Raw genomic sequence first — 20,690 nt, forward strand, 5'->3', positions numbered from 1 at the left:
GCGATCGTCTAGCAAAATATGCAATCGTTTAGTAAATATTGTACGATCGTTTAGCTCACCCAACCATCGTTTAGTAAATCCGTATTTACTTGACGACTACCGTGAGATCCCTTTTTCGCCGAGAGAGAAATCTCAAAACTTTTTATGAATTTGTAAATCATCCTTTTGAAAATAGGAAAACCACTTTCCTTTAAACTCACGATTACCATGAATCCAATAACCACTCACTCATTTGGTTATCAAAGAAAAAAGAATTAATTATGCAATAATTAATATTATTATAAATATAAATGTTAACCAACTTATCATACTATATTTATAACCTATAGTTTTAATATTTCATCTCATGAAACATATAAACCATAGTTCTTTTTCTATTCCATGGTAATTAATGTAAATCTCATTTACATCATTCCTCCACTAAATGTATCTCATACATCAAACCGATTATATCATATATAATCAAAATACCTCTTGTCAATTTGAATATTTCAAATCAACACCAAGAACTGATCCTCAACTGAATCCATTGAGTTACCAAGGGGACCTCATGGACCTGTAGCTCGAAGCTCCAACGGTACGTGAATAACTGACTAAACTCTTTAATCACGAGATCCACCATTCGTTAACTGCCAAGCACTCCACTAAAGACCAAAAACTGAACTCTCCTTACCACAGATATATTATGTGTCCATCTTAACCAATCAGCAGTGCGATAACCCTTCACAGATTGCTCGTAAGTACAGTTGAGCCAATAACCATTATGCCCCTATAGTTACATCTGTCTCTTTAAGTACCACTAATCCCTCTAATGAACATAAGTCATAGTCCTACTATGACTGAGTCTTCTTTTCCAAAGAGAAGTTGTGGCCACTATGTTCAAGTCCCGAAATCAGCCTTTAAGGGAGCAATCTCTCTACTTATCCTTACTTCGGGAAAGGAGTGAACTTATGGATTGAGTTCCCAGCTCCTAGATCAGACAAGCCCCAAAAAAGGTAGGCATGTTGAGTTGGCAATCTGGCCACTCTCACCCATACTAATCAAAGGATCACCCTCAAAAGCAGGAGTTTTCGAAACACTCAGGATTGAGGTCGTGTCACCTATGGTCGTTTAGGTGAGATGTAAGTCTCTAGTATCAACGGCATTATATACAGAGTCTAGTCATCTTGTGATCCCGGTCTTATACAAACTCTTTGTATAGGACACCACTGCTCGCACATCTCCACGTGAATGGTCAGGATCTACCATCTGTAGTGGTTTACAACACTTGCAAACCTCTACAAAGTGGACCGTATCCATAGTGTCACCAGAATCAAGTATCCCACCTTAATCCTTATACTACAGACCTATTTAGGTTATCACTTAAGGCATGATCCACTTGTATATCATATATACATGCTTAAGTTCACATAAGATAACCAAGGAGCTTTGTTTATTGGATATGAGTAAATGCCATAATTAAATAACACTTATTTTATTCATTAAACAATGTGTAGGTTTACAAAACAACGAGACTCCGGGAGAATTAGGACACCAATCCCAACAAGAAGGTAGTGAGCAAAGGCGATGCACCTTGACCTATTGTAGTATAGAGAGTTAGACAAACGGGCTCTTTCTCTCAATTAAGTAGTAATGTAATTAAGTATGGTAAAGAGTGAGCAAGAGGGCCACTCTAAACTAAGAAATAGTCCAATTATGTACATATATGATCTGTTATGTTATAATGTTTAATGTGAATGTTGTTTATCTAAGTTTATGTTTCCAGTTAAGCTTTCAGGTTTACTATCGGTTTTATGTGTGATGCTTATGTTTTAAAAGTTAGTCACTCATTGGTCTTCCAACTCATGTTTTCAAAATGTTCCCCCCGGGTAGCGATCACTCCCCAGAAGACATCTCTACTGCTGCTCTGCCACTCAAAGACACAAGTTGAAGGAATTGATGACTCTGTAATTGTTAGTACACATGTGTATGTCATACGGGGACCAGTGTTGTATATTGGGCTCACTTTGTTGTAATGTACATAAGTGTATGTATGAACAATGTTATAAAACCTTATAATGTAAATGTGTTAAGTTTCGAGTTTCTGTTCAGTATGTTGATTTAAATGTATATATACCAAGGTTTGAAATAGGTTGAGCAGGTTAGTTAGGCAGTAAGTGCCAGCAAAATGGTTGGTAACTGCTGCTGTCACATCTTCTTCCAGGTTAAGAGGGTAATCTGGGAGGGGGTGTGACAAATTCTACCACAAATATCTGATAATGTTGTGTTACACAATAATATTTTTTTAACGACCATTTGTAAATCTTGTTTGGTGTTAAATAACATTCATTTCTATATTAGACTTGAGTTTTCTACACATTTTCTCTTCCCTCCAGCATTGACCTTTCTTCACAAATTGAATTATTGGTCTTCTAATCTATTGGATATTTGTAATAGATAGAACAATAAGGAAAAAAAATCTAAAAATATAGTACCTCTTTAAAATATTTACAAATATGGAAGCGTTGACCAGTTCACTTTTGAATGTTTTCTAATTTCCAATTTTGCCATTCCTTGTGTTGTTACATGCCTTCTTTTTCCCTTTATTTTTTTTCTTTTTTATTTTCTTTCATATTCTTCAGTTTTTTCTTTCCTTTCTTTTTTCTTTCATTTTCTCCTCTTTTTTAAAAAAAATTTTCTTTCTCCTCTTTTTTTTATTTTTTTTTATTTTCTTTCATTTCTTTGATTTTTAGTTTTTTTTTTTTAAAAAAATTCTTTCTTCAAAATTTTTTGATTTTTTGTTTTTCTTTCCTTTTTTCGGTTTATTTATATTTATTTTTATTTTCCTTCATTTCTTTTTCTTCCATCTCAATCTCTTCATCTCTCCAAGCATTTTCCTCTCTCCCTTATATTCCATTTTCTCACTAAAATCATTAAAAAAAAAGAAAAAAAAAAAGAATTATGAGATTGAGTTTCAAACTCAAGACTTGAAAGTGCCTAACTCATAAGTGACTTAACATCAGCAAGTCAGTCATCAAGTATGATTATTATGACAAAACGTTAAATATAAATAGCAAATGAAAATGGATATGAAAGAAATTACTTTTTTTTAGTCCTCAAGTTTGCACCATTTTTAGATTTATTAAAAATTTGAAATAAGAAACGATTATAATTATTAGACAAGTTTATTTCTCAAAAAATGAGAAATGAGAACGTTATCAAATAGGCCAATAGTTTTTTTTTTCTTTCTTTTTATAGGACTTTAAAAGTATGAAGTCTATCAGTAGTATCATTGATAACATGCACGATAACATGTTATCAATGATAGAATGATATCATGCTATCAATGAAAACTTTTATGCACAATCAAATAATCTCAAAGAGTCATTTCATCTCAAATACTACATTATATAATACATAAATACTATCAGTGATATCCTTTACATTGACATCAATATAAAGATATCACTGATAGTAGCTATCAATGTCATCTTTTATGACTATCAATGTTGATGACATCATTTTATACCTATATGCATCAATAACGACATAAAAATACACTACATGTATCAACAAATTAATCAAAAGACCCCAATTATTTACAAACAAGTATAACATGATATCAAATTCAAACAACAAAAAGCATCAAATCATTACCATTGATAGAAACATATCAATGATAACAACTGATAGCTCATTTTGCAAATTGAAAGCTATAATTGATTGCAACCATCACTAATAACAACTATCAATGATAGCAACTGATAACACATTTCTCGAATTGAAAGTCATCACTGATAGAAACTATCAATTGCTATCATTAATAGCAGTTATCAGTGATATTCATAGATAACATCAGTGATATTCATAAATAGCAACATCACCGATAGCAACTGATAGCAGCTATCAGTCATAGCAACTGATAGAACATTTCTTAAATTGAAAACTACCACTAATTGCAGCTATCAGCGATAGTAACTAATAGCACACTTCTCAAATTGAAAACTATCACTGATAGTAGCTGACAATGATATTCATTGATAGCAACTAATAATGATATTCGCTCACTGATAACAACTATCAGTGATAGCAACTGATAGCACACTTCTTAAATCGAAAAGCTATCACTGATAGTAGCTATCAGTGGTAGCTACTGATCACTGCTACACTTATCAAATTGAAAGCTATTACTGATAGCTATTATTGATAGCAGCTATCAACAATAACTTTTAATTTGAGAAAATCGGGAAGCAAAACACAAACTGGTGGCTGGATGTGGTTTTTTTTTTTTTTTTTTTTTTTTTTTTTTTAATCTTTTACCACTTTTTGTTATATATATGCCACTATTTTATCCTTATACTACATATTCTATTATTTTAGGCTTGAATTCCATTTATGCAACTAGGGTCAATATCTTCAAAATTACTAACTCATTTTTATTTTGTGCATTCAACTTATATTCAAATAATTCATCATTTTCTGCTTCAATATCACCGTCTCCACCTTTTTTAGGTTTAAATATTACTAAATCTTTAAAATGTAATTTATGCCTCAATATCATCGTCTCCACCATTTTTAGGTTTAAATATTACTAAATCTTCAAAATGTAAAGACATATTTGACCAACTTCTTTATAACTGTCAAAAATTAAGAAGATAATAAAACAATTACTAATTTTTATCTATATTCTTTGAGTTCATCAAATCAATCCATGCTCAGTTAAAAAAAAAAAAAAAAAAAAGTCCAAAAGCCAAACCGATATCAGCCTAAATTCATTAAGAAAATCCCAAATAACATCCCCAAATGCAGTAATTAGTTTCACAATTACCCTATGCTTTTTGTCAATAATTAATTAAATAAAATTAATTAAAAAATTCCAATATCTTGATTCTCGATTTTTATAATGTTAGGATCTTTTCAATGTCACTTCTATTCATTAAATGCAATAAGTGAAATAAGATTTGAATCTTCAACTTAAAAAAAATTATATTTTTTAAAATTACTTTTATATTTGATTTTTAAAAAACTTTAATTTATTTGTCAAGAATTGTACTAGAATGGAGTAGAATTAAAAAGATTAATATAATATTATTATTGAAATTCATGATAAAATAATCAAAACAAACTTAATTTAACTCAATAATAATGAAAGTGAATCAAAATTATCTCGTCTACACAATTATTATACCAACTAAAAAAGAGTGTCCAAATAGATCTCACACATAAATTTGGAGTCACCCTCTTGAAAATGTATCCACCGACTTTGTCATGATGAAGCTTTGCGATTTTCGATAAACAATCTTGATTTATATCTTATTGAATTAGATTTCAATAATTACTCTTGAAAAAGAAAGGTATGATTGTTGTACTATATATACTAGTTTATTTTTCATAGACAAAAAGATAAAAAGTACTTTAATTTCGCAATCACATGTACATAAAAGAAAGGTGTGACACATTAGAGGAGTGAAGAAATCTATAATAATCTATATTCATATGTATAATATATAATATAATAAAAAATAAAAAATAAAAGATATTGAAAAAACTTTTTTCGAACACTTTTATCCTTTTTAATTTACTAATTTACACAATATGTCATTAAAAATTAATTAACTAATGATAATTAATTAATTATTAGCTATCAAATATAGTACATAGTTAATTAATTATTAATTATGAATGATAAGTATAATAGAAACTCAAAATTTAGAATGCAAAAAATTTCTCGGACTTTTAAAAAAAAATTTCATTTAATTTAATTCAAAAAATAAAATTTTAATAGTTTAAAAATTTAAAAGGTTTGTAATACTCAACTTCTACTACTCAACAATAAATTTTCTACTACTACAACAATAATACTCACCGGCATTTAAAGTTTCATAGTTCGTTTTTTGTTCTCTCAATACATTGTTCTTCAAATCTCTTTAATCTTCAAAGCATCTCAAGATCAGGTACATTCAAGTTATAATGCAAAGGAGACGTTTCTCTCATATATATATATATATATATATATATATATATATATATATCTCGAATCTTAAGATTACGATGTTACAATCAATTTTAATGAAGTTGAATGAGTGTATTTGTCTACCAACTATTATAAAGAAATGAATGTATAACTAAGGGTTTTTATTTTTTTTATTTTTTTTATTTTTATAATCCATGTTTTTTTTTTGTTTAAATATTTGTTGAAAATAAAAAGAGCCAATTATATATGTATTTTTTAAGGAACGTGTATAGCTAAAGCGTTACTTTTCTTAATAGTCGTTTTCATAATTTGTATATTATTATTTTATTTAAAACAATTGTTGGAAAGATAATAGATTAATCTATTACATGCCTATGTATACGTGTAATAAAGATGGGAGATTTGGATTTTTTACTTTATTCTTGAAGGTTTATGCTCTAAACATTTGTCAACTTAGTTTACATGCTATATATTTTATAAATTAGTGAATGCATTTGAGGATATGTGAACGCTAATTCAGAGAGAAGTTTGAGTGTAAATGACATCCCATTTTTTTTTTTTTTTATAATAATAATTAAAACAAGCACAATATATAGTTTCTTTTAAAAAATTTAAAAACTATATGTTTAAAATGAGTAGTTTCCAATATGTAATTTTCATTTAAAGAAAAAAAATGATTAAATATATCCTAATAAAACAACAATATTTCATATTCCGAAATATGGCTAAAATTCAACCATAATTTCTAAAGGTTGAAATTTCATATTACTACCCATATTCTTTAATTTAATATTACAAAACATCGTCTAAATATATTTGTAATATATATGCACACAAACTAAAAAAAAGAAATGGGACCGGATGGAGAATATAATCTCATTTTTTTCTCCCTTCTCGTTTAGCTAATACGGAGAAAATCTTCCTTACTTCCTCTCCCATTTAGTATCTTATTTGGATGGGTCTTATAGAGATAAATCCATCTCTAGAATCGATATTCAATTTTGACTTTGGTACTAATTTTTTTTTACCAATAATACAAAATCATTTAGGGTGAGTTTGATCCATCGAGTAAATTATGTTTATGAGTTATAATAATATGTTTTTGGGATGTAGATTAGTTTTAATAAGAAATAGTAAACATGGTAACAAAAAGGAAAATAGAACATGAATAGAAAATAGTAAATATTGCAGCAAATAGTAAATATTATAGCAAAAGGAAATATTGATTATTATAATTGGAGCCCCATATGGAATGAGCTATATCCATTCACGTGAAGTTGAGGCCAAACATCCCCTTAGACTTTAAGGGCTCGTTTGATAACGTTCCCGTTTTCTTTCTTTTTTTTTTTTTTTAATTTTTTTTTAGGAAACTGATTAATTTGATAACTATTTTTGTTTCTTGTTTCTAAAATTTGAGAAACTTTCCTAAAAATGAGACCAAAATTGAGGAATTACAAAAAGTAGTTTATCCAGTTCGTTTTCTATTTTATTTAAAGTTATTTCTAAAATATATCAAGGTGCAGATTTGGCTCTTGGGATTGTTATTTTATTTTATTTTTCTTTCGTATTTCCCTGTTCTCTATCTTTTATAATCATTTCTTTCTTTTATTTATATTTGTTTTCAATATTATTTTTTTATATCTATATTTTAATTTAATTTTGAATTTTAAGTTTTTAAATATTTAGATTTATATATTATGTGGAATTTTCAATTTTCAAATTTTCAAATTTTGTTTTCAAATATAGGAAAATGAACAAAAAAAAAAAATATTTATAAATATAGTAAATTTAATTTTGAATTTTCAACTATTTAGGTTTATATATTATTTTGATTTTCAAATTTCAAATTTTCAATAGAATTGTTTTCAAATATAAGAAAATGAACCAAAATATTTACAAATATAATAAAATTTCTGATAGATTAGTAATTGTGTCTATCTGTGTCACGATAGTTGTCTATCGTAGATAGACTGTGATATTTTGCTATTATTCGTAAATATTTTCAACAATTTTATCATTTAAAATAATTTTCATTTTCAATATGTATTTATAAATATTTTTTGAATTTTGAATTTTAATTTTGTAATATAACTTTTTTTATTTTTACAACCACCATATTTACATAATAATATAATTGAGTTAGATTTGAGTCTACATCATTTAAAATTTAAAACAAATTACTTGAGTAAGAAATAATATTGTAATCAAATTTTAGCAATATATGAATGATAGAAACAATTGTATTATTGTTATTAATTTTATATCGAGACTATGAAGCACAAATACTTCATGTGAGGCAAAGAATTCATATCAGATACATATCAGATACCAATACTTTTATACGTATCTGACACGAAATTTGACATATCTATTTTTACGTTTACTTTTTTTAAAGAAAAAAGATAAGTAACTCATCTAATCTTTCTCAATTAAAACTAGGCAGTCTATTTAAAGAGTTCACTACTCGAGTCCAAAACTAAAAGAAAAAAGAAAAAAAAACAAAAGATCAAACCCTAGAATATCATATAATCTCCATCTTCATATTCCAGTCCCCACTAAGTACTCTAAATATAACCCACTTGAATATCTTCGATAATTCAACGAAGAAGTTCTTCGTTTATCTTCATACTTCCCCCTCTAATCGTCTCATTCTTTTCTTATCAATACAAATTACTTTTTTTATTGCATTTTATTGACTATTTACTTCAACATCTTAGATGTTGTTTTTTGTATTGTATTTCAGTGTTTGAATTGTATTTTGTACTATTGTCATTAACTTGTATGCTAAATTTATCTATATCCTAGTTTCAAGTTAAATTTATCTATATCCTAGTTTTTTATTAAGGAAAAGAAAACGTATTTTCAATGTATTAGTATCCTAGTTTTTAAAAAATTGGCCTATCATCATATCTAATTGTATTTGTATCGCGTATCTGTATCTGTGTGTTTGCTTCATAGCATTGAGACTTATGTGTATTTGATCATTATTTTTTATATTTTAATGTATGCTATATATTTTTTATTTTATATAATTAAATTATATTTAAACTATAAAATATGGAAAAAATGTAAAGGAAAAAAAATACAAGAAATGAGAGCCAAGACTAGTTATCAAACAAGTTTTTGTTCTTTTTTTTTTCAAGAAACAAGAAACATGATTAGTTATCAAACATATTTTTGTTTCTTGTTCTAAAAAAATAGGTAATAAGAAACAAATAACGAAAAATAGAAAACAAGAAACAATAACGTTATCAAACGGACCCTAGGGACCTGAACACCTTTAATATTATGATAAATTAATATATGTTGCTATTTGATCAATAATCTTTTAATCTTCTTTAAACTTATATTAAACTAAATAGGGAACAAAATTAATGACAAATAATACAATTAAGGTTGGTTAGTAAAATCAACGATAATGTCAAAATGAATATAACTTAACTAGCATAAAATATGTACTTCTAACCAATAAATTTAGGGTTTGAATTCTTTGCTCCATGTTGATTTTTAAAAAAAAAATCATGGCCTTAAAGTATGTTATTGTAAAGAAAAAAAGATAACCGTATGCAACGTTTGTTAGTTGTATCGAAAAGCCATTTGAAAAAAATGTAAAATATATTTAATTAAAACTGTTAAAATCACTTTGAAAACACACTAATTTCATGTTGATTTTAAAAGTATTATCCTTCTAGATTTTAGATTCTCCTAAAACCATTTACATTTTTTTTAATTAATCTTTAGTTTTCAATTTTATACTTTAAAAAAAAACTTATTTTATATATTTATCTATCTTTCGCCTAATCAAATATATTTTATATTTTTCATGAGTTAAATGCATTATTATTTTTTTTTATAAAGAAAGTATACCATATTTCTTTTTTTTAATAAAGCTATTTTCTTTAATATTTAAAAACAAATTTATAATAAACAAAATTTATCCTACTAAATAATTATTTAAAATTTAAATTACAAAAAAAAAAGTTGATTATAAATCTATTTTAGTTACTATATCTAAAATAAGATTTATTTATTTACCAAACACTAATATATTTTTTCAAGTTTAAAGTGAAATTTACTAAACACTAATTTACATATTTTTAGAACTGATTTTTCTAGAAGTACAACTGCCAACAATTATTTTAAAATTTACGAAGCCGTAGTCCGTATTTTCTTTTTTTAGAAAAAAATATAAATAAAAAATAATAAAAATATAAAGGACAATCGTGTAAATGCGCAATATTGAAAAAGGTAAAAGAAGGCGAGCATTACAACGACATTGGGTACAAGAAGTCATTATGCCTCAAATCAGAGGGTAAAATCGGGAAAAGAAAATTTTCCTAAAATTAAGGTTGGCTTAGAGAAAATTTGCGATTAAGTAATAATCAATAAACTTCCGATCAGGAGAAAACACACGTACTTCATCATCCCTCCAATAAAATAATACCACGTGTACTTCTCATACAAGAGTCAATACACACAATTATTAATACATTAAAAGATATTGTCCTTTTAGAAACTATTTAGAAAAATATTGTTGTTTTCAAATTATTTGTAAAAATATTATTTTTTTTAATAACTTGAGGTTGAACCCTCGACCTTGCTACTTCCCTTTTTCAGAAAAGTGAAACATTATTATTTTGAGAGAGTGAGATTTTGAGAGAGAGCTCAATACACTTCAATTTTTGGTCATCCGTACAATTTTTGTTTCTTTTTAATTATTACACATTCCACCTTCTTTTTTCTTTCTTCTTTTTTTTTTTAAAATGTTTCATTTTATAAAAAAGAATTTCTAAAAATATTTTAGAGCGAGGTTTTGAGAGCGAGAGCAAGAGCGAGATAACGAGATTTTGAGGATCTCGCTCATGAGCAGGATCTCGCTCACGTTATCTGGTAGACCGAAAAGTTCACGTTATCACAACGAGATGGATTGAACAGAACCAGCCACTAGACAACGATGTGGATTTTGTAATCAGTTAGGACATAATCGAAAGAAGTGTCTTTCGTTACTAGGACGGACTCCAGATAGTTAGGGATTGAAAAATAAATAAGTTTTTTATTATATATTCAATTTTTTTATTATAATTTATTGTAATTCAATTTTTTTATTATAATTTATTGTATATTCAATTTTTTTATAATAATTTATTGTATATTCAATTTTTTTTATTATAATCAATAAAGTTTTACATTATTCTTTACCCTCACACTGTATATCCTGAGTGAATTTACCCTCACTTTTCTCTACTATTCTATTTACTTATTTCGCCTTTTTTTAATTTACTTGATAATAAAATCAAGGTTGACCATATAATAAAATCATATATATATATATATATATATATATATATATATATATATATATATATATATATTTCTATGGAAAGTAAATAAAGTGAAGACAATTATGAGCGAGATCCTTCTCTCATGAGCGAGATCCTTCATGAGCCTTCACGCACTTATGTTCCTTGTCGAGGGTTGAAGTTTCGACTTATGTATATCGAAACTTCAACCTTCGATAACCTATAGCGAGATCTTCATCACAAAATTAGCGAGATTTATGTATGTCGAAACTTCAACTTTCGACAACCGTAATATACATATTGTTTCAAAGTTTTTCTTTGTTTGTCGAGTTCTCAACATTCAACTCTACATTAATTGAATCCTTAACCCTCAATTTCTAGCCTCGAACTCCCAAAACAACAATATTTCTCTAATAAGTTTCAAAACAACAATATTTTTCTAATAAGTTTTGAAAACAACAATATTAATATTAAAGGTCCTTTAGCAAAACCCTAAATAAACAAAATACTACTAAATTTCAAGAAATAAACAATATTCTATTTTCCTTCTACTTTCATTTTGTCCATCTCAATCATGGTTAAAAAATTATTCAATGAGACAGACACGACATACAATACAATTGATTGTTTCATAATAATTGTTAGATTATATTTAACCATTGACATATTTTTAATAATAATTAGATGTAAATTGCTTAAGTGAGCACATTTTGATTGACATATAAGTGTCATAGTAACCACGAGATCAGTAGTTTGAAAAAAAATTTATATTAAAAAAATTGATTAGATATATTGCGTCAGTTTCACCAGATAATTTATCTTTAAAACGTATTTGTCCTTTTGGTGATGTGACTTCTTTCTTGGGATGAACAATTGATGTTTTAGTAAAAATGAGAGTAAACATTTGATCGAAAAGTTATCATAAATTAATATAAGGTAATGTGGCATTTAAAACATGTCGTCATTTTTTAAACCCTAGAAAATTAAGACCCCTTTATAACCATTATATTATTTTAAGAAAAGAAGAAGTTGTTTTCTCGTGGTTTTCATCATCCTTATTTCCTAAACAAACATTCAAATTCAAATTCAGAAACAAACAAAATTTTAAGAGCTGATATATTATGTATGTATAAACTTCAATTAAATTGTGAAAACGTTATCCTTACAAGTTATATAACAAAATAAGGAAATCCATTAGTGAAATGTGCGGATAATAATATTTATAAACTTAATTCTAAAAATCAAATGGTTATTAACGGAACTTAAACGATTAGTTTTGAAAGTTTAAGTTTCGATTGATAACTATTTGTTTTTAATTTTAGTTTTAATTTATTTTTAATGAAACATAAAATATTGTCGGCATCTATAAGTTTATTTATTTTCTTATTCACGTTCAATCAATATTTTAAAAAATTAAATTAGATATTTCTTCGAAAAATTAAAAATCACGATAAGAAAAATAGAAGAAGACACATAAATTTCATAAACAAAATTCAAAATGAAGTCTTTAACTAGACATTAGTAATTAAAGTGTAATGTGGTGATTTTTTCTCAAAATCTTAAATGGTCGTTTTATGTACAAATGTAGATTTTTTTAGCAACATATATTTACAAGTGTGACAAATATATTAAAATAAAACGAATTGATAAAAGAATTTTGGTAAAAAAATTTCTTGAAAAAAAAGTGAAAGCTATTTAATTTAATATATATTTTTTTTTTTCTTTAAAATAATTTAATATATTATACTAAACCAAAATAAAAATCCTGCATCTTTTCATTCTTCCGTCCATTATCCCAAACATTCTCTCTCAAATCTCAATTCATTTAAATTTTTCTCTCTCTCGCTCTTTCCCCTAAAATAGTCTCCTCTCAAATCCTTAGTTATTTTTGGTAAACCCTATTCTCGGTTGATTGAGACCTAAGCATCGAAAGACCAACTCAATGATTAAATTATCCTTGAGCAAGAGGAATTTCGTAGCAGTAGCTGAAAGAGAAATCGTCCATGTCAACACGCAAAAGAACATTGAATCGCCCCAGTCTACAAAGTCTTCCAAATCATAAGGTAGCTTTGTTGTTTTTTCCCTTCGAGACATAGGTTTTTCTTCTAAAATCTTGCTTTGATTTTTATTTGGTTATTGAAAAAATTAGATTCAAGGTAAGAAAGATGTTCGAAACTTACCCTTCTTACTAGGCTCAAGTTGCAATCAATCAAAGTTTTAACTCACTTGGGTACGCTGTAGGTCAAGGTATATAAAACCCACTCTTTAATTTAATTCTTACGAAATTATAGAGTGATTGACAGGGAAGATTATAACTGGTGTTGTATTCCTTGAAGAAGATTAATTAAAGTTCCTCTTCCAAATGGATGTAAAATGTGTAATTCTTCATTTTTTTTCTCCTTTTAATTTGAGAAGCTTGTATGTGTATGCCTTGGTTTTACCTGCAATTGATAAAGAGAGGAGAAGAGAATATTAAAAACATTTTTCTTTCACTTTTCGTTCATCTGACTTGAATGAGAATGAAGAGTATTTTGTCTAAGTTGGTAAAGCATAAAACCTATAATAAATTTAAGGTGTATGTGGCTTTCTCTTCACTCAACATATGAAAGACATGCATTGGATGTGAGTGATAAAATAAACTAATACATTCGGATTGAAATAGGTTGAGGGTTGAAACTTTGCATGTTGAAATTTGTCTAGGTAAATTACTAACATATACTGATTGAATTTATTCATATTTTTATTCTATCTTTCAGGTATACTATAGGATGAAGTCTTTTAATACATTAATCTTGCTCATATTTATAAAATTGAAGGTACCGTTAGTTAGTGATATTCTTTTAAGTACCAATTTAGTTTTGAGATCTATTTACTTATGCTTTTATAACTCCACTACTTTAATATAGTAGATATTAGGGTTGGCAACGGAGCCAGGGCGGGGCAGGGGGCGTTCCCCATCCCCGGCCCCATGGGGCCCCATTCCCCGTTTCCTCGTGGGGGATTCTTCGTGGCAGACTTCAACGGAGGGGAGGGATCAGCGAGAGGGGAGAGATGAGCGAGAGCGAGAAGGAGGGATGAGCGAGAGCGAGAGGAGACCGGGGAGGGGATAAAAATATATATAAAAATTTGGGGTCGGGGATTAATCGGGGTCGGGGTCGGGGCGGGGATATTGTCCCCATCCCCATCCCGTCCCCGGTCAAACTGGGGAATCCCCACCCCGTCGGATTTTTTGCCAACCCTAGTAGATATGCTAATCTTTGCAAAGCTATGTTTAGTGATAATTCTATTAGGAGGTGTTTGATAAATGAGTATGAGTTGTTGGGTTGGGTGGGTATTTATTACCCATGTTTGTTAAGCCCATAAAGCAAATTTATGGGTTATTAAAACCCCATTTTTTATCCATTCAAAACTCTTTTTTTTTTATCCCTCAAAACTAACCTTAAAAATCAATATATTTTCATTTCTTTCTCTCTTCCCTCATTTTTTCTGTTTGGATCCAGATTTTTTTTTTGGTCAAACCTATGGGTTATTAAAACCCATTTTTTACCCACTCAAAACTCCCATTTTTTATCCCTCAAAACTAACCCTAAAAATCAATATATTTTCATTTCTTTCTCTCTTCCCTTATCTTTACCGTTTGGATCCAGATCTAATTATTATTATTATTGTTTTTTTATTTTTATTTTTTTATCGTCAAACCTTTGGATTCTATTTTCATTTCTTTCACTCTTCCCTCATCTTTTCCGTTTGGATCCTCAAATATACTATCCATATTATATAAAAATAAATTGTATGATACGTGAAATAATAAAGTTAAGTTAGCAAGATTCAATCTATATACATACAATATACCAATTAGTAATTGGGATAATTACCTTCAATATATATACATACATTCAATATATATACATATAATATACAATATACCAATTAATTGAGCAACAATATGAAATATATTTTGTTGGTATGTTTTATCGATTGAAGAGAATTAGAATTATTACAGTTTTTGAAAAGAGTATATGAAAAATAATATATTATGTTCTACAAATTGAGAAAAAAAATTGAGATTGTCCAGTTTATGTCATAAATGATTTGAGAAAATACGTGTATATTTGAAAATTAATCAACAATAACAAAGCATAAAACTAAAAAAATAAAAGAATGAAATAAAAAAACAAACAGAAAAAAATAGAACTAATCTCATTCACAAAAAAACTGCATCAAATTCTCCAACTCAACTCAACTCTGCACAACAAACACAGACAATAATTACCAACTCAACTCAACTCTGCAAACAAACACAGACAATTTAACTCTTCAGATAATTTAACTCTTCAGATAATAATTACCAACTCAACTCAACTCTTTACTTTTATCACATACCAAACACACCCTTAATGTTTTTACCTCGACTTGATTGGGACATTACCCTCTTTAGATTTTTAATATAGCATTTGGTTCTTGGTTGTTAATAGGGAGAAGAAGCCAATATGCTATTGATGACTACATATCAAGATCAAGTTTGCAGAGATCTCTTAATTGACAAGTTTTAAATTTGGAAACACTTGCAGATTTAAGTGGTTTATTTTCGTTTTCAAGTTTTCTTTAAGTAAACCTTAAAGATATGGTTTCCCTTGGTATAAATATGTTTAATACTTAGAATCTTATCTTTTCCTATAAACAAATTTATTGATCTTTATCATTATTTATTTTCAGGATCATGAAGATCTCCAAGAAAGGATGGATCCAAGTCCATGAACTCAACCAAACATCTTTCATATAATTTAGTATCTCCATTTGTAGTTGTAAAGCAATGTAATGTCTCAACAACTTAAATACTAATATTTTGTTTATGGTGTATATTTTAGATGACATTAGATATCTTATTTGAACTTTCTTCTATTTAAATGTTTTTTGTATTTAAACTTTATGTATTACGGATAAAATTTGGAGATAATTTTTTTAGCATATATTTTGCATTACTAAACAATTATATCATTTAATTTAATTTTGTGTAAAACAAGTACTGGAATACATTAGCAATAATGTTAAAAAATTGATTCATAACAATATAACTGTTGCAAATTATTTGAAAATTTTGTTGTAGTTGGAGCTTTTAACCGATTTAATAGACCATAGTAAATGTTGCTATAAATTGAAACATTTGTTACTATAAAGCTAAAAAAGTGTTGCTATAGACTAAGATACTGTTGTTACAAACCAACAAAAGTGTTACTATAGATTGAACCATTTGTTACGTTGCTATGAACCAAAAAAATGTTACTAAAAATTAAAATGTTTGTTGCTACAAACTAAAAAAGTGATACTATAGATGAGGATATAGTAGCGATTTGCATTGCTGCAATTGAACTCTCAACACTGCTTTCGTCACCGGTTGTGAGATGGACTACTATAAATATTGTAGTATTTATAAATTATTGCTATAGACTAAATAGGCCGCTGCAATGAGTTTTGCTTATCTTGTAGTGGTTCAATTAATTAAAGCAACCTGTGCTCCAAGGCATCACACTAACTGGGTGGATCCATTTACATTGTTTTGGCCTTGAAATAAAATATAATTATGAGGAAATATTTTTATCGTTGTCATGTTTGATAACGATTTGATTTTTATTTTCTAGTTTTTTTTTTAAATTAAGCTTGTCTACATATATTCTATCTTTAAATTTGTTTTGTTATCTATTTTTTTTTATCATTGTTTTAAAAAAATTAAGATTCTGTTTGATAACCATTTCGTTTTTAGTTTTTGGTTTTTGAAAATGAGTCTATTTTCTCTCAATTTCTTATAATAATTTACATATTTTTTAAATACAATGATTGATTTTTTAGCCAAATTTCATAGATAAAAACAAGTTTTTAAAAGCTACTTTTTTTAATTTTTAAAATTTGACTTGATTTTTTAAACTATTGGTCAAAATAGATAATAAAGAAGAAATTTGGAGGTGAAAGTAGTATCTAAAGATTTAATTTTCAAAAACAAAAAAATCAAATGGTTAATAAATGGGGCAAACGGGGTCTAACTAAAAAAAAGTAATTTTTAAAAAGTAGTTTTTTTTTTGGAATTTAGCTAAAAACTCAACTCAGTGTAAGAAATTGAGAGCAAATAAGTTTAATTTTAAAAACTTAAAAAAAAAAAAAACAAATGATTATCACGTGAAACCTAAATAATTAAGAGCACAGTTTCTATTTATTATATAGATTAGAAAATATTACAGTTTTATGGTCAAGTTTTGAATTTTGTTTTTATTTGGTCACTAAGCTTAAAGTTTTATAAATTTATCCTTCATTTTTCACTAATATCCAATTTCATTATTTCATGTTAATGTCTATTTCTTAATGTTAAAACAATTACATTAATAATAATATTTTTATTTTTTACTAATTTTCTATCCTTATTAAAATTTTTGTTTTCTTTAAATTTAATTAATTTAAAAATAGCATCCAAGATCAAAAGTGAGTGTTAGTAAAATTTAGGACAAAAATAACCATTAAAATTTATTTATTAAATGGAAATATAATATTTTAAAATCCATACACCACACGTAAAAACTAAACTCGAAATTTATATATATATATAACATTTTAAAAATACGTGGATGAAATAAAAATGAAAATCTAGATATAAGAGAAAAAAAAAAGTGTTTTTAACAATAATTTATTTCAAAAATCAAAATTACTTTCTTAAAAAACAAGGTTCAACTTAATTTTAAAAAATCAAAGAGTTAATAAAGAAATTATTTTAAATGATAAAATTATTAAAAATATTTACGAATATTACAAAATATATAAATACAAATAGTAGAATTATTGTGGTCTATCACAGATAGATAGCAAAATTTCACTATACCATATAAATATTTTGATTTATTTTGGTAATAAACTGGAGCGTAATTATCTCAATTTAATTTGGACTGTACATATGGTATTTAAATAAACCAATGACGTGTACGTCTTATCTGGCACAAGGAGCGCCATTGTCCGAGCATGCTTGTCCCGATGCCACGTGTTGTTTCATGCACAGAGAAAAAGACAACGGCAATGAACAGTTACAAAACGGTGCGTTTTAGCCCTTTCGTTCTCGAAAGTCTCGCCGTCTATTCATTAATTGCCCACCATACCCTGGACTACATGCTGTCGCTGAGGTGGCAGACAAGTCATCTTCAAGTCTACTCAGATATATATAGATATATATTTTTTAATTCAATCGAATGGTTCGATTCGGTGTATTATATGATGGCATTGGCAATGTTTTTGTTTTTTTTTTTTTTTTTGTGGGCTAAAATATGATAAAGAATAAATATATAAAATAAAAACGAATTGGAAAACACCACAGGTGTAATTTTAGAAATAAATTTATGTAATTTCTCATCTAAATTCTTTACGAAGTTGATCAAGATTTGAATTTTGTTTCATTTTAAGAAACTTATGTGCATTTGAAAGTTACAAGTAAAATAAAATGACATTGAATAGAGGAGTAAATTTGAAAGTTACAAGTAAAATAAAATGACATTGAATGGAGGAGTAAATACATTTAAATGATAGAGTTTTTAAATAAAATGTGGCATGTATGGATAAAAATCAACTATTTTTTGCTATGAAAAAAAAACTAGAAAAGTCGAAAGAGAGACAGACTTATAGATAAAAATTTCAAGAGAGTAAAGAAACAATGAGAAGAAAATTGTGGAGGAATATTTTGCAAAAGAAAAAAAAAAGAGCGGAGGAATCGGTAAAAACAACAAAACGTTCCCCTATATTCACAATTGTGTGATATTGTTCACTTTGGCCATAAATCTTGATGGCTTAGTTTGTCCAAAAGATTTCATACTAATGAAGATAATTGTCTATACTTATATATATCATGGATCTCTTTTTCTTCCTTAACTATTGTGGGACTTTGTTTACATATCTTGCATTTTAACAGGAATGGGGTCAATCGTATTGGGTTGTGGAAGCTACAAGAATAACCTAATGTGATATGAAAACCCTAACGAATTGGATTTAGAAATCTCTTTTGGGATGAGAATCCCTAATTCTCAATTATTAAAACTCCCCAAATCAACTCGGTTTCGTTCCTAAATATTGGGTTAGACACGGATTGCTTTAAGATCAAATATCTTGAGACAAGAATAAGTTTTGTGGCCCAAGATTTGAACATTGCACAAGATAGATGATCAATCTCACTTGAATGCTATTCACATGCAACTCAATACATGAATTGCAAAATTCAAAAAGTTCTCCCGACTAATCTTGAAAGAAGAAGTTGAAAGACTAAAACTTATTTCATCATAATCTCCCCGAACAACCTAAAGGCAAGATTTCAAATAGTCTTTCAATAAAAACTCTAATGCATCGTAGTAAAATGAAACTACCCCTACTTAAAATATCATGAAAGGGATAAAATTGGAAAATACTAAAATTTTATTAAATTAATGAAATAAAATATAAATAATAATTTGATGTCTTGGACGATTCATATCATAATGAGAACAAAATTTTTACAACTTACAAGTTTCGTTGTCAGTTGGTCAATACAAACATTTAGGCTAAATTATAAATTTGTTCATTGAAGCTTGAGTTTTCCATTTATTTTGTCCGTACACTATAAAAATATTTAATAAGTCTCTAAACTTTCAAGTTTTTGTATTAAGACCTACTACAAATTCAATAATTTAAAATATAATTGCTCTATTAGCTATAAATCTTAATCTATGTAAAAAAAATTCCAAATTTTAATTTACGTCCATTAGATCTATAAATTTAAAAAATTCAAAAATTCAAGGATTGAAATTATGTTTTTGAATGCTAAAGAATTAAATATATACAAACAAAAAGTCCACACACAAACTTCTCATCAATCTTCTTCAAATTTCTCATAATCTTGATGAGGTATTGTAACTTTAAGTTTATTTAGTGGCCTAGTTATTATTTTTAAATTTATGTCAAATAAAAATCACCAACTAATTTTAAAATTAAAAAAGATTTAAGTAATTTTTCTAAAGATGGAAAATTGAATTTTAAATTCAATAGTACAAGTATTATGAACTATCTTATTTTGGCATTTAATCAAGTCTTTTAAAGCATTAGTTCTTCAAACCGGAAAAAAAAATAACTCAAAAGGTTAGGACCAAAGTAAAAAAGAAAATGATAACATTAACAAATAATAGATATGTTTACCTAAAGAAAATACCAAATTTCATAATATAGTTTTTAGGACAAATTATCTTTTTAGTCACGAGTTTTGAAGAATATGTGTATTTGGTCAATGAGTTTTCAAAAATGTCGTTTTAGTTCCTAAATTTTTAGAATAACTGCATTTAGTCCTCAAGTTTTTAAAATGTATCTTTTAGTCCCCAAGATTTTAAAAATATGTTCAGAATAACTACCTTAAACATTGGATTTAATTTCAATTTATATTTTGG

At 27.1% G+C, this 20,690-nt stretch overlaps 1 long non-coding RNA gene across 2 annotated transcripts; it reads left to right on the plus strand.

The window, feature by feature from the left end:
- Positions 1-13,045: 13,045 nt before the first annotated feature.
- Positions 13,046-16,218, plus strand: LOC120089026 (uncharacterized). Of its 2 annotated transcripts, XR_005485074.2 has the most exons (3): positions 13,046-13,316; positions 14,010-14,069; positions 15,970-16,218. It is a non-coding gene; the product is annotated as an uncharacterized LOC120089026 (long non-coding RNA). The 2 variants fall into 2 exon arrangements; XR_016524065.1 differs by lacking the exon at positions 14,010-14,069.
- The last annotated feature ends 4,472 nt before the right edge of the window (positions 16,219-20,690 follow it).

This window comes from Benincasa hispida, chromosome 10 (assembly GCF_027475165.1).
Source record: "Benincasa hispida cultivar pf3 chromosome 10, pf3_genome.v1.1, whole genome shotgun sequence".
NCBI lineage: Eukaryota > Viridiplantae > Streptophyta > Magnoliopsida > Cucurbitales > Cucurbitaceae > Benincasa > Benincasa hispida.